Raw genomic sequence first — 16,340 nt, 5'->3', positions numbered from 1 at the left:
CATTAACAAAGAGTCCAGTCACTCAAAGATCATGAAAGTTTCTCACATAGGAAGTTTCACCTGAAGATTAAGTTCTCACACACTAAGAAAGCAACTTTCAATCATTTTTGACCAACTTGAGGCCAATGGGCCTTTACATGGCTCCTCCTGGCCAATCAAATTCCCGTGGTGGTGGGACAGGAAAATTCTGCCCGGAGAATTTTCTGGGTGAAATGCCAAGGTGGAGATTGGATGAGGAGAATACATAAAACAGATTCAATCTTTAGATATGTTTTATCTTTAGAACAATTTAATGACATTAACTTGATGCTTTTGTGTGTTAAAATTAAATTTGTATTTTTCAGTCTATAATCCGCACTTGTGGTATTGACATCTATTCAGGAATGTTTTCCCATCATGCCTCTGATAACTCTTTGAAAGGTCCATTCCATTAGCCCCACTCTTATGAATGGGCTGTGACCTCTCACTGGCTAGTAACACAGCAGAATTCATTTCCATTGCATTTCTGTAATCAAATCAGGGTTAGCTCCTGGGAAAATTCCATGCCATGTGCTCACTAGCTTTCCCATTGGTCAGCAAGTTCCTGTTGGCTGTGCTGCTGCCTTGTCATTCCTCCATACATACCCCTCCCCCCGCTCTCCGCTTCCAATCTGAATTCTGGTGACAATGATGTGCTTTGTACTTACTGAAATCAATCTGCATCAATTTCTTCCTCTGTCCTGCTGATTTTGAGCAAATCCCAGTTATTATTTCCTTCTTCTCCCAGATGCTCATTGAATATTGGCGCAGTGGTTAGCGCTGCTGCCTCACAGTGCCAGGGACCCGTGTTCGATTCCTGGCTTGGGTCACTGTTTGTGTGGAGTTTGTACATTCTCCGCGTGTCTCCATGGGTTTCCTCTGGGTGCTCCGGTTTCCTCCCACAGTCCAAAGGTGTGGCGGTTAAATGGATTGGCCATGATAAATGTGTGGAGTAGTGGGGATAGGGCAGGGGAGAGAGCCTGGATAAGATACTCTGTCAGAGAGTTGGTGCAGACCCGATGGGCTGAATGACCTCCTCCTACACTGTAGGGATTCTATGATTCAGAGATTCACCATTGGTAGCACCAGAAGATCCCGCCAGCAGGAAGGATTGACATGATCAGCAAAGTTATAGCCCTGGAATAAAGAGGATTGTGACAAGAGGCTGGCTCAGTGACAGGAAATAGAAGAATGGTGCAGAGATTTTTTTTATTCATTTCCAGAGGGTGGATGTCACTGTCTGGACCAGTAATTACTGCCCATTCCTATTTGCTCTTGAGGAGTTGGTAGTGAGCTCTGTCCTTGAACCGCTGCTGCCTGTGTGGTGTAGGTACACCCACAGTGCTGTTAGGGAGGAAGTTCTAGGATTTTGACTCAGCAACAGTGAAGAAACGACGATAAAGTAAAGTTTATTTATTCATCACAAGTAAAGCTTACATTACCTCCGCAATTAAGTTACTGTGAAATTCCCCGAGATGCCTAACTCTGGCACCTGCTCGGGTCAATGCACCCAACCAGCACATCTTTCAGACTGTGGGAAGAAACCAGAGCACCTGGAGGAAACCCACGCAGACATGGGGAGAATGTGCAATGCATTTCCAAGTCAGGATGACGAATGACTTGGAGGTGGCGGTGTTCCCATTTATTTGCCACTCTTGTCCTTCTAGATGGAAGGAGTCATGGGTTTGAAAGATGCTGCCTAAGGAGGATTGGTGAGTTCCTGCAGTGCATCTTATGGATAGTACACACTGCTGTGATTGAGCATTCACGGTGGAAGGAATGGATGTTTGTGGATGTGGTGCCAATCAAGCGGGGCTGCTTTGTCCTGGATGGTGTGGAGCTTCTTGAGTGTTGTTGGAGCTGCCCCCGTCCAGGCAAGTGGGGAGTATTCCATCACACTCCTGACTTGTGCCTTGGAGATGGTGGACAGGCTTTGGGGAGTCAGGAGGTGAGTTCATCACCACAGTATTGTTCGCCTCTGACCTGCTGTAGTAACCACTGTGTTTATGTGATAAGGAGACGGGAGGAACAGTAGTGAGCTGGAGAAACAAAAGCTAACGTTCTGGGTTAGTGATATTTCATCAGAATATAAATACAGAATACATAAAACACATCCCGATGAATCCCACTCAATCACGTACAGGGCAGTTGGTGGAGAGTTAGCTACAGCGTAAAATTATCAGGGTCAGACTGATCTCCTCGACTGTTTTGGATCACCAGGGGCTGAGGCAGAGGGAATCTCTCAGCTGCGGGGGAGCAGGGGGAGGAGGGTGGGGTAAGAATGTCTGTATTTGTTGGTAAGTATCAGAAATGGTGGGAAGCAGGGGATTTTTATCCTGTCTGTCATTGTTAGTTATGTTTGCATACTTCCTCCTCAGACTGTCGTGCTCTGTATTGCCAGGGAGCCATCTGCTTTTATTGAACAGCTCTTACAAACACAAATTTGCGATAACAAGCTGGGCTTTTGCCATATGTGGGGGTCTGTATGATTTGTAACCCATTTGTACACCAATTTCAACTGTCAGACTATATTCCCATCATGTAGCAACAACAGAACAAATATTACAAACTGTTTCTCATGGCTGGTCTCACTCACACTCCATATCTGTCCTTTGGCTTTTGAGTGGATTAGAATTCACTTGTGCTGTTGACATGGATACAAAACTCTCAACCTGTTTGCCTGAACCAATTTGAGGCTTGCATGCAGCTTTTTCATCAGATGTCCTGATTGTATGGTGTTGGATCCCTGTGGCTTCACTCTGCATGGACGGGGACATCATGCGGCAGTTTAATTTCATTCTCTGCTCACACTCTGCTCTTATTTACAACAATAGAATTACGTCAAATTCCCAGCACAGAAAAACAGGCCATTCAGCCCATTTGCTCTGTGTTAGTGTGTACCCTCCACATGAATCTCCTCCTACCTCATCTCACCCTGTAGTGTGTTCTTCTATTTCTCTCTTCCTTAAGTGTATCTAGTTTTGCCTTAAAGGTATCGATGTTAGGGAGCAGATCAGAAACTCTAAGGTATATTATGAAATTATACCCCAACTTTATTCAGTTTTGGCATTAAGTAAAAGTAAATGTAAAGTTTATTTCTTAGTCACAAGTAGACTTACACTGCAGTGAAGCTATTGTAAAAATCCCCTAGCTGCTGCACACTGGCTCCTTTTCAGGTAGACAGGCATAAGATGTTTCACTCCAGGTGTGATTCTATTGATCCACGAGGAAACTTTTACTAAAACAAACTTTATTTAGCAGCACAGTTAAAATATAACAAAAAGAATTAACATATCTTTTATAAATTGAAATACTTAAACATGACAAGTTATAATTCTTAACTGCTAACCTATCTTTATTAGTTCCAGTTTTAGCAATGTTCTCCATAGCCTTAATCTGTCCTTCAGAATAAATTAGCAGAAACACACGGGCAAATATGAGTTGCCAGTCCTCAAGCCTTTAAAAACCTCTGGAGAGAGAGATACCTATTTTCTAGCAGGTGCCAGACTTCAATCTCCAGAGGGGGAGAGAGAGAGAAGAGCTGCTGCTCTTTGAAAGAACATAAGAAATAGGAGCAGGAGTAGGCCATCTGGCCCTTCGAGCCTGCCCCGCCATTCAATAAGATCATGGCTGATCTGTCGTGGCTCAGTTCCACTTTCCCGCCCTCTCCCCATAACCCTTAATCCCCTCTCTTATCAAAAACCCATCAACCCGCTTCTTAAAAATATTTAGCGAGGCAGCCTCCACCACTTCAACGGGCAGAGAATTCCAGAGATTCACCACCCTTTGAGTGAAGAAGTTCCTCCTCAACTCCGTTCTGAACCGCCCCCCCTTTATCTTGAGGCTGTGCCCCCTAGTCCTACTGTCTTTTTTGAGCGGGAAGAGTCTTTCCACCTCTATCCTATCCATCCCATTCATCATCTTATACGTCTCAATGAGATCTCCCCTCATTCTTCTAAACTCTAACGAGTACAAGCCTAGTTTATTCAGCCTCTCCTCATAGCTCAACCCCCTCAACTCCGGTATCAGCCTAGTAAACCTCCTCTGCACTCCCTCCAAGGCCAAAATATCCTTGCGCAGGTGCGGCGCCCAAAACTGCACACAGTACTCCAGCTGCGGCCTCACCAATGCCCTATACAGCTGCAGCAAGACCTCCCTACTTTTATATTCAATCCCCCTCGCTATGAAGGCCAGCATCCCATTCGCCTTCCTGACCACCTGCTGCACCTGCAGGCTGGGTTTTTGCGACTCATGCACAAGGACCCCGAGGTCCCTCTGCACCGTCGCCTGCTGCAGTTTTTCTCCACGTAAGTAATAATCCTTCCTACCATTCTTCCTACCAAAGTGGACCACCTCACACTTGCCAACATTAAATTCCATTTGCCATTTCCTGGCCCATTCGCCCAGCCTATCTAGATCCTTCTGCAGACTCTCCACACCCTCCGCACAATTTGCCTTTCCCCCAATCTTGGTGTCATCAGCAAATTTCGACACCCTACACTGTCCAAGCAGAAACTGCCTGCTTGCCCTTCTGTAAGCCTAGCTTCTCCCAGTATCACATGATACGCTCTTATCAATCAACATAATTAAACCTGAAACTCTGAAACCCAACCCCAAAAAATATATAAAACTCCATTAACTCAGTACATTGCAAGCAACAAAATTCTCCTGCCTGTTTTTCAGGCTGACAATTTTTTATTCATCCATGGGGCATGGGCATCACTGACTGGGCCAGTATTTATTGCCCATCCCTAGTTGCCCGAGAGCAGTTGAGAGTCAGCCACGTGTGGAGTCACATGTAGGCCAGGCCAGGTAAAGACGGCAGATTTCCTTCCCTAAAGGACATTAGTGAACCAGATGGGTTTTTCTGGCAATCAACAATGGTTTCATGGTCATCAGTAGATTCTTTATTCCAGATATTTTTTATTCAATTCAAATTCCACCAGCTGCCATGCATTAAAAATATATAAAACTGCAAAGACCCCAATATCCAGGGTTAATTATCTTTCTGCATTCTCAGCGCGTAGGGTGCCTGGAGCAGACAAACCAGCACTGGAATCAGCGCTGAGGTTAAAACATTCCCTTCACCAGAAACATGATATAAAGGCATTTCTTAAAGGCACAGTATCATCACATGCTGATGATTCCCACATTCTCGCCACTCTCTGGCTAGTGGTCAAAGTGATGAGGGGTGTCAGGTGACTGGATGGTCACTAAATAGAACACACCACTTTCAAATGATTGGCAAAAGATCTAACAAAGAGCACTGGGAACCGGGGGAGGTGGAGGGCAGTTTGTGGGGTTGGGGGAGTGTGGAGTTGTATAATTAAACAAATCATGGACTCCTACTCCAGAGACCCGAGTCCAAAATCTAGGCTGTGTAAGAGTGAGTGAATGCAGCACTGTTGGAGGTGCTGTCTTTTAGAGGGGTATTAAACCAAGCCTCCCTTTCTTGTTGATGTAAATGATCTCGTGATACGATAGGAGGAAGAGTAGAGAATTTCTCCCTGGTGTCCTGGGTAAGGTTTATTTCTCAAGGATCATCACTTCAAAAATAGATCATCTGGTCACAGTCGCTCAGTGATATCTAAGTGACAATTAGGGCTGGGAAATAAATGCTGATCTTGCCAGTGATGCCCATGTCCTGTGGATTAATAATTAAACTGGTATTTGAGGGATCTGGCTGGTATGGCATTGGTTTCCATGTTTTCCTGAACTACAACGTTAACCACACTTCAATCGTATTTATTGATTGTGAAACACTCTTCAACATCCTGGGATTTTGAAAGTGCTAAGCAAATGAAAATCTTTAATTTTCCTTCTAACTGTCAGACATTTCTGAAGTGTGAAGCCAGCACCGTCAAAGGCTGGTTGGTTAAGGGCAGATTTACATTAAGTGGGCCATATTTGCTCTCAGCAGAAATAACGGGATCTGACCAGGGAGACGATGGCCTCATGATATTATCGCTGGACTATTAATCCACAAACCCAGCTAATGTTCCGGGGACCCGGGTTCGAATCCCACCACAGCAGCTGGTGGAATTTGAATTGAATAAAAAATATTTGGAATAAAGAATCTACTGATGACCATGAAATCATTGTCAATTGTCGGAAAAACCCATCTGGTTCACTAATGCCCTTTAGAGAAGGAAATCTGCCATCCTTACCTGGTCTGGCCTGCATGTGACTCCACATATGGTTGACTCTCAACTGCTCTTGGGCAACTAGGAATGGGCAATAAACGCTGGCCAGACAGCGACGCCCGTATCCCATGGATGAATAAAAAATTGTCAGCCTGGAAAACAGACAGGAGAATTTTGTTGCTTGCAATGTACTTCTCCACACTTCTGTACTCAAAATATTGTGAGTCACCTCATGAAAGAACAATTATAAATATAATTAATTACTTTTAAAAGTGCCAGTGATTTGCCTGTTCCTGCACAGTTCCAGTGTTGATAGAACTGATGAAGCAGGAAGTCCTCTGAGTCCTTTTCGCTGCCTTCCAGCTGCTTTCTCTTTTCTCTTTCTTTCTGCCCCAACACCCCTCTCTCTTCTTCAACCTCATTCAACAACAACAACTTCCATTTATACAGCACCTTTAACACATTAAAGTGTCCCGGAGTACATGACAAAGGCAGTTGGTCAAACAAAGTTTGACATTGAGCGATGTAAGGAAGTATTAAGACAGTTTGCCAGAGAGATGTGTTTTAGGGAGTGTCTTCAAAGAAGAAGGGAAGGGTTGAGAGATAGGGAAGTTTAGGGAGGGAATTCTAGAGCTTAGTGCCCAGACAGTGAAAGACACGGCTGTCCATTTGGAATGATGAGAGCCAGGGCGTATCAAAAGGATGATGTTGGAGGAACGCTGAGATCTCAGAGAGGTTAAAGAAATATGAACCAATATTTCATTCGCAGCCAATTCACACAAAGACCTTTTGGCTCCAAGGAGAGGATCCTTGGTCCAAGGAAGAACGTGCAAACTCCACACAGACAGTCACCCGCAACTGGAATTGAACCCAGGCGCCTGGCACTGTAAAGCAGCAGTGCTAACCACTGTGCCATTGTACCACCCATCCAAAATGGTACCTTGATGTAAAGGGCTGTCACTCTCACCTCATCTCTGGAATTCAACTCTTTGCCCATGTTTAAACCATGAATATAATCAGGTCAGGAGTTGAGTGATCCTGGTGAAACCCAAACTGGGCGTCACTGAGCAGGTTATTGCTGAGCAGGTGCTGCTGGATAGCATTGTCGATAACCCCTTCCATCACTTTACTGATGATCGAGAGTAGACTAGTTGGGCAGTAATTGGTTGGGTTGAATTTGTCCTGGGCAATTTTCCACGTTATCGGGTAGATACAAGTATTGTAACTGTACTGGAACAGCTTGGCTAGGGGAATGGCAAGTTCTGGAGCTCAAGTCTTCAATACTACCGCCGGAATATCATTAGGGTCCATTACCTTTGTGTATCGAACTCAGATAAATAATTTCTTTGCACAGGACTTGTTGAGATTATTGATCTCATGGCTACATGGGGTGTTTGAAACAGATAGCATTGATATTTAAAGAGGGAGAGGGCAAGACTTATCACACACATGAGGGAGTGGGGGATAGAGGAATGATCACACCTGAAAGGGTGGTATGAGTTGGAACAAGTCCATGTGGCATCTAGACGCTGGTGCATACCATCAGCAGATTGGCCAGTTTCTATTGTGATCTATCAGTTATTGGAGGAGGGGTTTGAGCTCCAGCACTTTGGGTTGAGTGCACTCGGTGAAGAGAAAAATCTGCAGGCGAGATGTGAATTGAAGAAAATGTCTCATCTTCCAGCTAAAACCATAGTCAGAAATGCGAGGGACCCAGGATTCTCTCTTTGGAGCCAAATGGTCTTTGTGTGAAATTGGCTGCGAATGAAATATTATTTCATATTTCTTTAACCTGTCTGAGATCTCAATGCTCCTCCAACACTATCCTTTTGGTATGCTCTGGCTCTCGTCATTCCAAATTGGCAGCTGTGCCTTTCGCTGACTGGGCACTAAGCTCTAGAATTCCCTCCCTAAACTTTGCCATCTCTCCTCCTTTTAAGATGCTCCCTAAAACACATCTCTCTGACCACCTGTCCTAATATCTCCTTACATCGCTCAATGTCAAACTTTGACCAACTGCTCCTGCCATGTCTGTGTGGGTTTCCTCTGAGTGCTCTGGGTTCTTCTCACAGTCCAGAGATGTGCTTGTTAGGTGGATTGGCCACAGTAAATTGCCCTTCAGTGTCCTGAGATGTGTAGATTAGGGGGATTAGTCATGGTAAATGTATGGAGTTACAGGAATAGGGTGAAGGGGAAGGCTTGGGTGGGATGGCCTTTCAGAGAGTCAGTGCAGACAGATCTGAATGGGATCCTGTGGTAACTCTAATCTTCATAATTATCCGGACTTCTGTCTGGTCACCTCTCAGTCCTCAGTTATCCAAATAAAAGTGAGCCAACCTCTTTGGTCTTTCCTGATAGGTGCATATTGTATTATCTTAATTCTTACTCAGAATATTGAGCTGGATTTAATGGTCAGCAGAGAATGAATGGCCAGTTATTACACTCCAGACTTCCTATAGCATGGCACACTGGAACACACTATGAATCCTTTGGGCACAGCCTATACAGGACACCCAAGACCCGGGGGAACAGCGTAAAGTATTTGTGTATCTCCTTACCCAATCAAATTGACCAACTTTTAATATGGGGCACATATCCTGAACCAGGTATTGTTAGATAAATAGCAAATTCAATGTCAGAGCAGTGAAATAAGGGGTTAGAGTAAAAGAGGGAGAGGTTGAGAAGGAAATAAAAAGTTACAAAAAAGTTTTTTTAGATCTCCAACAAAGATTAAAATCTGAAGCAGTGAGACTTCATGACTTAAAAGTTAATTTGCAGTGCCAAGCAATGTTTGGCAGTAATTATTTGGCAGCTATTAAACATACTTACACCGGAATAAACAAATGCTAACTTTTACTAGTTAGTTTGCTGGGTGTACATTGCATACGTACGCAACTTTGTATATGAGTGTTTCAATCTAAGCGAGATGCTGTGAGCAGATATTCTGATAGAGCAGAGGAACTCAGACAGCTCCCTGATTCCCACATTTACCTGCACACCTGCACTTGCTGTCTGAATGACCTCACCATGGTTAGCACGTTGCAAAATCCATCCCATTAAGTTTGGGGTTGGGGGAGAGGGAGGGGGGAAATCTGACCTCTCTGCCTCTCAAGAAATATTTTGATGAGAGAAAGCAAATGGAACATTAAACTGAAATAGCACAACGTGACCTTTTTATAATGAGATCACCTATAGAATGATTGCTCAGCTGCAAACACCGCTACCTGTGACAAGGGGTTTGTTTAGCATACCTGTTTTTGCTGCTACATCATTACAGTCAGTGACAGATTTAAATATCTACCTGGAACCTCGATTAAATAAGTTTGTTTTGCCCTATTACAAAGTTCAGATGAGTTTGGTGTAATTTAGTGGAGAGTATGTCTCTTCCACTAGCTTCAGGACTGGGGGTTAAATCAGGAAGTGTCAGTATTACAGGATATTGTGCAATTAATAAGAGCTCCTTGATGTAAACCACTCCCACCAAATTCTTGCTGCCGTTCACACCGGTAGGTCCTTACGGGTCCACCAATGGCACACCCCGGCCACAGCTTTCCCAGCCATTGATATCGGCAAGACCATAACACCCGCCGGTATCTATCGGCACACAGCCTCCGGCCAATGTAAAACACACAGGAACACGAGGAATAAAAGGAGGAGGGGGCCACCAGGCCCTGGAGTTGAGATGATTGACCCTCAACCACCACAACCATCTTTCTTTGTGCCAGGAATGACTCCAGTCAGTGGAGGATATTCCCCCTGGTTTCCACTGAAACCAGTTTCGCTGGAGCTCCTTGATGTCACACTCGGTCAAATGCTGCTCTGATGTTTAGTCTGTCACTCCCACCTTCCCTCTGGAATTCCAGCTCTTTTGTCCATGTTTGAACCTAGGCTGTGATGAGGTCAGGAGCTGAGTGACCCCCTGGCGAAACCCAAACTGGGCGTCACTGAGCAGGTTATTGCTGAGCAGGTGCTGCTGGATAGCGCTGTCGATGACCCCTTCCATCACTTTACTGATGATCGAGAGTAGTCTGATTGGGCAGTAATTAGCCAGGTTGGGTTTTTCCTGGTTTTTGTGTACAGGACGTATCTGGGCAATTCTCCACATTGCTGGGTAGATGCCAGTGTTGTAGCTGTACTGGAATGCTAATGTGTGACATATATGATGATGTACCTCTGACACCAGTCAGCCATATGTAAAGGCTCTTGAGAGAGAGGATGGAGACGTGCCTAGGAGTGATGTGTCCACTCTGTAACCTGTTTAGATGTGGTTTTATAAATCAAGTGTCAAGTGAATATAAGGATATATCTAGAGAGAATCAAGTCCCATGCCTAATGCCCAAGACTGAAAGGTCCATTCTCAGAACATGCATCACCTGGCCTTCTTAACACGGGGGTAAAAGATCGAGGGTTGGTTAGATCTCTCCTGAACAAGGACACACGATCTTTTAGGATTCCATCCTTTCTCTCAAGAGTCTTAACACATGGTGACTGATGTCAGAGGTACATCTTCATATATGTCACGCATTAGCATTCCAGTACAGTTACTACACTGGCATCTCCCCAACAATGTGGAAAATTGCCCAAGTATTTCCTGTGCAGAAAAAGCAGGACAAATCCAACCTGGCCAATTACTGTCCAATCAGTCTACTCTTGATCATCAGTAAAGTGTTGGAAGGGGTCATCGGCAGCGCTACCAGCAGAGAGGGAGGGTGAGACCTACATCACAATGAAAGAGCAGAACCTCCAACCATGTAGCAATCCCTTAACACTGCAGTGAAGTATTAGTCATGCTTCGCGGTGAGATTTCTGTTTTTACAATTGAATTGGCAACCTTCTGAGTGAGAAATGAGAGCTACCCGCTGAGATACAGCCGAGTACAGGCTCTGGCTTGTTCCTGGCTGTAATTCCCTGCCAATAATACTTGCTCAAAGAAAAGGATTTTTATATCTGGAGGACAGAATGTAGTTCTTTGGTTTTGATTCTGCTGTAGACCTCGGCTATATCAAATATTCATTCAGTCATGCATGTGTGTGCAGCGCCCAAAGGCAGATCATTGGTTCACTCTCTGCTGAAGCTGCGTCCTGAGCTGTTTTTGCTGTCAGCGAGAGTTTACCATTGCCCTCGGTCTCAGTGAACAGAGACAGAACCCAAACTTCACTCAGCCAGGGCAGGAATCGAAGCTGTGCTGCTGATGTTAATCTGATTTACACACACTGTTTGATTAGCTGCCCTAATCAGCTTTCCGTATCCCCACCCCACCCCACCCCACCCCACCCACTCCGTCCCGGGTATCAAATATATAGAAAGGCAAATAAAGCACTGAAACGTGAGAAAGGTCTTTGGAGCATCCAGTCAGGTCTCTGTTTGCATCACTGCACCTGTTCATGGAATTGTCTTTACAATTTGTGAGCAAGGTTTGACCCAAGCAACAGATTGAACGACAGAGGATCTGTGCTGCTTTCATTCACACCTCGCTGTCTGCTGTGTGCATTGATCCGCTGATTGTTGTGTCAGCAAAGGAAAGCTTCAACATAGAGTCAGAGAACATCGAATCCCTGCAGCGCAGGAGGAGGCCATTTGGCCCATTTGAATCTGCGCCATCTCTTCCACAGAGCATCTTTCCCCACGTCTGTCCCTTGCCCTATCCCCGTAACCCCACATATTTACCCCGTTAACCCCCTAAACTACACATTTTGGGACACTAAGGGTCAATTTAACATGGTCAATCTGCCTAACCTGCGCACTTTTGAACTGTGGGAGGAAACCACTGGGGCAACACGGTGGCACAGTGGTTAACACTGCTGCTTCACAGCGCCAGGGACCCAGGTTCGATTCCTGGCTTGGGTCACTGTCTGTGCAGAGTCTGCACATTCTCCGCGTGTCTGCGTGGGTTTCCTCCAAGTGCTCCGGTTTCCTTCCACAGTCCGAAAGATGTGCTGGTTAGGTGCATTGGCTGTGCTAATTTCTCCCTCAGTGTACCCGAACAGGCGTTGGAGTGCAGCAACTAGGAGATTTTCACAGTAAATGTTAATCTACTTGTGACTAATAAATAAATAAACTTTAAGTGGAGGACCTGGAGGAAACCCACGCAGACCCAGGGAGAATGTGCAAACTCCACACAGACAATGACCTGAAGTCGGTATTGAACCTGTATCTGTGCTGCCATCTCAGCATGTTTAAAGAGACACGAACGCTTGAAAGCAGTGAATATGAGTTGTTTCTCTGTGACACTTCTGTTTGCATCAGCAAACAGGTTTGAGCCACTTTTACAAAACAATTGTTAATCTCGACAGACTGAGAGGAACATTGGGTTCTGGGGACCAGGCGGGAAGGTGGAGTTAAGGCCACTTTCAGATCAGCCACGATCTTATTGAATGGTAGAACATTCTCAAAGGGCCGACTCCTGCTCCTTATCCGATCTGATCTGATGATCTTACTTTAGTTCTTGTGAAAAATATCCACAGCTGATTTGTAAAGGCCGGAGGATTTCAAAGGGGAGCACGGTGACACAGTGGTTAGCACTGCTGCCTCACAGCACCAGGGACCCGGGTTCGATACCTGCCTCGAATCACAGTCTGTGTGGAGTCTGCACGTTCTCCCCGTGCCTGCGAGGGTTTCCTCCGGGTGCTCCAGTTTCCTCCCACAGTCCGAAAGATGTGCGAGTTAGGTTGATTGACGATGCTAAATTGCCACTTTGTGTCAGGGGACTAGTAGAGTAAACACATGGGCTTGTAGGGATAGGGCCTGGGTGGGATTGTGGGGGTCTGTGCAGACTTGATGGGCTGAATGGCCTCCTTCTGCACTGTAGGGATTTTATGATTCTATGATTTTATGACATTGAGGATGAGGAACACTGGGTTTGAGATGGGAGTGATCACAAACCGATGATAATGAATTGTTCCTCTGTTTACACTCCATTGGGAAAGAAAGGTTGGGTGGAATATACCGAATCTTACCATCACACTCTGTGAGGTTGTCTAAAGGTCGGTGTGAAACAGAGAGCTCAGTGTCTTTGGTGTTGTCTCTGTTTAGTGTTTCTCACAGGTTTAATTCGGGTGGAAGCTGGAAGATGTGGGGCCCCCATCCACCAACCTCCCGCCCAATTAAATGCCCCCCCTGCCACCAAACTGACCACAGGGGAGGGCACTAAATTCCCACCCTATGACTGCTGGAGGATCTTTCTAGAAAAGCACGTCCATGGGCAAATCATTTCACCAAGGTCCAAATCTCAACTTGACAGGAGCCAGGAGCTTGAACGGGATGTGAGTGACTCCAGTAAGAGGAGCATTCATTGGCTGTGCAGCACACTGGCCTTGAGAAAATGGCAGTCAGGAACCCCACCCCCCACAGAATTAGACCCAATACTTCAAGGTGAGACTGAACTGTGGTTTATAAAGATTTACCATAACCTCCTTGCTAACATTTCTCAACATTGCATTACCTTCAGTTATGCCATAGTGGCTCGGACTGGACATAGAATAGAATTTTCCGGTCTTGCCCACCATTAGGATTTTCTAGCCTCATCCACTGTCAGTATTTTCCAGTCCTGCCCACAAATGGGATTTTCCAACCTCACCCTGCATTGGGATTTTCCAGCTTCACTCACCATCAGGAGTTTCCAGCCTTGCCCTGCACTGGGGTCTTCCAGCTTTGCACACTGTCAAGATTTTCCAGCCGCACTGAAAGTCAAGGACTTCTGGCTAGAACGCTGACCCTCCCCATTACGACAATAGAATCCCAGCCACAGAACTCCAGATCCAACTGGAATGCTGCTCTGACTGATCTCGCCCCATCTTTTGTCCACTGCCTTTTTAATGGGATCTTCCTCTGCCTTCTATCTGTGGTGCTTTTGGGAAGTGATGGAGTGATAATCTTTTTGTCTGAACATGATGAATCTCCACAATTGCTTCCCTTGGTGCAATCGAGAGTTTTTACTGCATTTCCAACAAAGGGAAGGGTTACCTTCAGAAACACCTTGTCTGGACAGCAGTTCTCGATTTTCACCTCAGTTGGACACAATCAAGGATTTATCAGAACTGCGAGCACTGGTCATTGGTTCTAATCAATTACCAAGTCTGAAATAAACAACTGCCTTCCTGACACATGTAGAAGTCTCACTGTAAGAATATCTTCATCTCATGACCAGCTAGTCAATTCATCAAATCGACTTGAGTCAGTTGGCAGTTGTAACTCCATTGAGATTGTGATTAGAGTAACTGATGAGAGCTATAAAGTTCAGCCAGACAACTGTTAATGGAGTGCTAGCCCTAACACTCAGAAAAATAGGTATTTTTTATTTTGCTTTGTCCGAACAGCTGGGTCCCTGCTCTCTCTGAAGCACGGCTCCCCTTCACCGTGTCTCCAATTTGGGTTGACTGTCTTGCCATGGAACCCTGTGGGGGTGTAGGGGGGAGAGTGAGGAGAATATCCTGGAGAAGGTGGGGTAATCAACACCCTCACAAAGACTATGAGGAAGATCGCTCTCTACATTTGCTCAACACTGACAAATGTTATCAAGAGATCAACCAGGCCTGGGATTCACAATCGGACAAAGGGTCATCCAGACTCAAAACGTTGATTCTACCCCCCCCCCCCACTGATGCTGTCAGACCTGCTGAGATTTTTCAGCATTTTCTGCTTTTGTTTCAGATTCCATCATCTGCAGTATTTTGTATTACCCTCCAGGGAAAAAGTCCCAGTCTATCCAGCCTCTCCTTATAACTCAAACCATCAAGTCCCAGTAATAGCCTAGTAAATCCCTTCTGCACTCTTTCTAGTTGAATAATATCCTTTCTATAATGGGTTGAGTATATGTGTGTCTGTGAATGTGTGTGTGAATGTATGTGTGTGTGTGTGTGTGTTTCTCTGTGTGTGTACGTGTGTGTGTGTGTGTGTGTGTGTGTTTCTCTGTGTGTGTATGTGTGTGTGTGCATGTGCGTGTGTGTTTCTGCGTGTGTGTTTCTGTGTGTGTGTATGTGTGTGTGTGTTTCTGTGTGCGTGTACGTGTGTGTGTGTGTACGTGTGTGTGTGTTTCTGTGTGTGTGTACGTGTGTGTGTGTGTGTGTGTTTCTCTGTGTGTGTACGTGTGTGTGTGTGTGTGTGTGTTTCTCTGTGTGTGTACGTGTGTGTGTGTGTGTGTGTGTGTTTCTCTGTGTGTGTACGTGTGTGTGTGTGTGTGTGTGTTTCTCTGTGTGTGTACGTGTGAGTGTGTGTGTGTTTCTCTGTGTGTGTACGTGTGAGTGTGTGTGTGTTTCTCTGTGTGTGTATGTGTGTGTGTGTTTCTCTGTGTGTGTATGTGTGTGTGTGTACGTGTGTGTGTGTTTCTGTGTGTGTGTACGTGTGTGTGTGTATGTGTGTGTGTGTTTCATAAGAACATAAGAACATAAGAAATAGGAGCAGGAGTAGGCCAACTAGCCCTTCGAGCCTGCCCCGCCATTCAATAAGATCATGGCTGATCTGTCGTGGCTCAGTTCCACATTCCTGCCATCCAATTTAACCAACTTGCTGGAATTTTTTGATCAGGTATCAAGAGAAGGTTGATGAAGCATACATGAGCTTACAAAACTTTGCTTGTGGGCAAGGTTACAGCTCATGGAATAAAAGGGACAATAGCAACATGGATATGAAATTGGCCTAGTGACAGCAAACAGAGAGCAGTCGTAACGGACATTTCTGAATCGGGTGGGAAGGTTTATAGTGAACTTTCCCAGGACCCTTGTTCGTCCTGACATATATTAATCTAAACCTTGGTGTATAAACACAAATTTCAAAATTTGCGGATGATAAAAAAAATTGTGAAGTGTGAAGAGGATAGTGTAGAACCTAAGGACATTGACAAGTTGGTGGAATAAGGGACCACCAACTTGGTGTGATGTAATTCAACACACTTCTCTGTATAGGTTCTTCTTGGTAAGAAGGTTGTAGAGACACAACACAAAGGGTAAAAGGAAAATAATGCAGTTGGTGAAGATCACAAATAAAAGTAAAAAGTGCTGGAAAAACTGAGCAGGTCTGGCATAAATTGTAGAGAGAAACAGAGTTAACATTTTGAGTCCAACATGACTCTTCTTTGGAACTGAAATAAGGGTGCAATTCTAAAAGGGGTACGGGAGCAGAGAGATTTGGGTATACATGTGCATAGATCATTGAAAGCAGCAGAACAGGTTGAGAGCACAGTAA

This window comes from Carcharhinus amblyrhynchos, chromosome 6 (genome assembly GCF_965287045.1).
Source record: "Carcharhinus amblyrhynchos chromosome 6, sCarAmb.v2.hapA, whole genome shotgun sequence".
Lineage (NCBI taxonomy): Eukaryota > Metazoa > Chordata > Chondrichthyes > Carcharhiniformes > Carcharhinidae > Carcharhinus > Carcharhinus amblyrhynchos.
Note: the sequence above shows the minus strand (reverse complement) of the source record.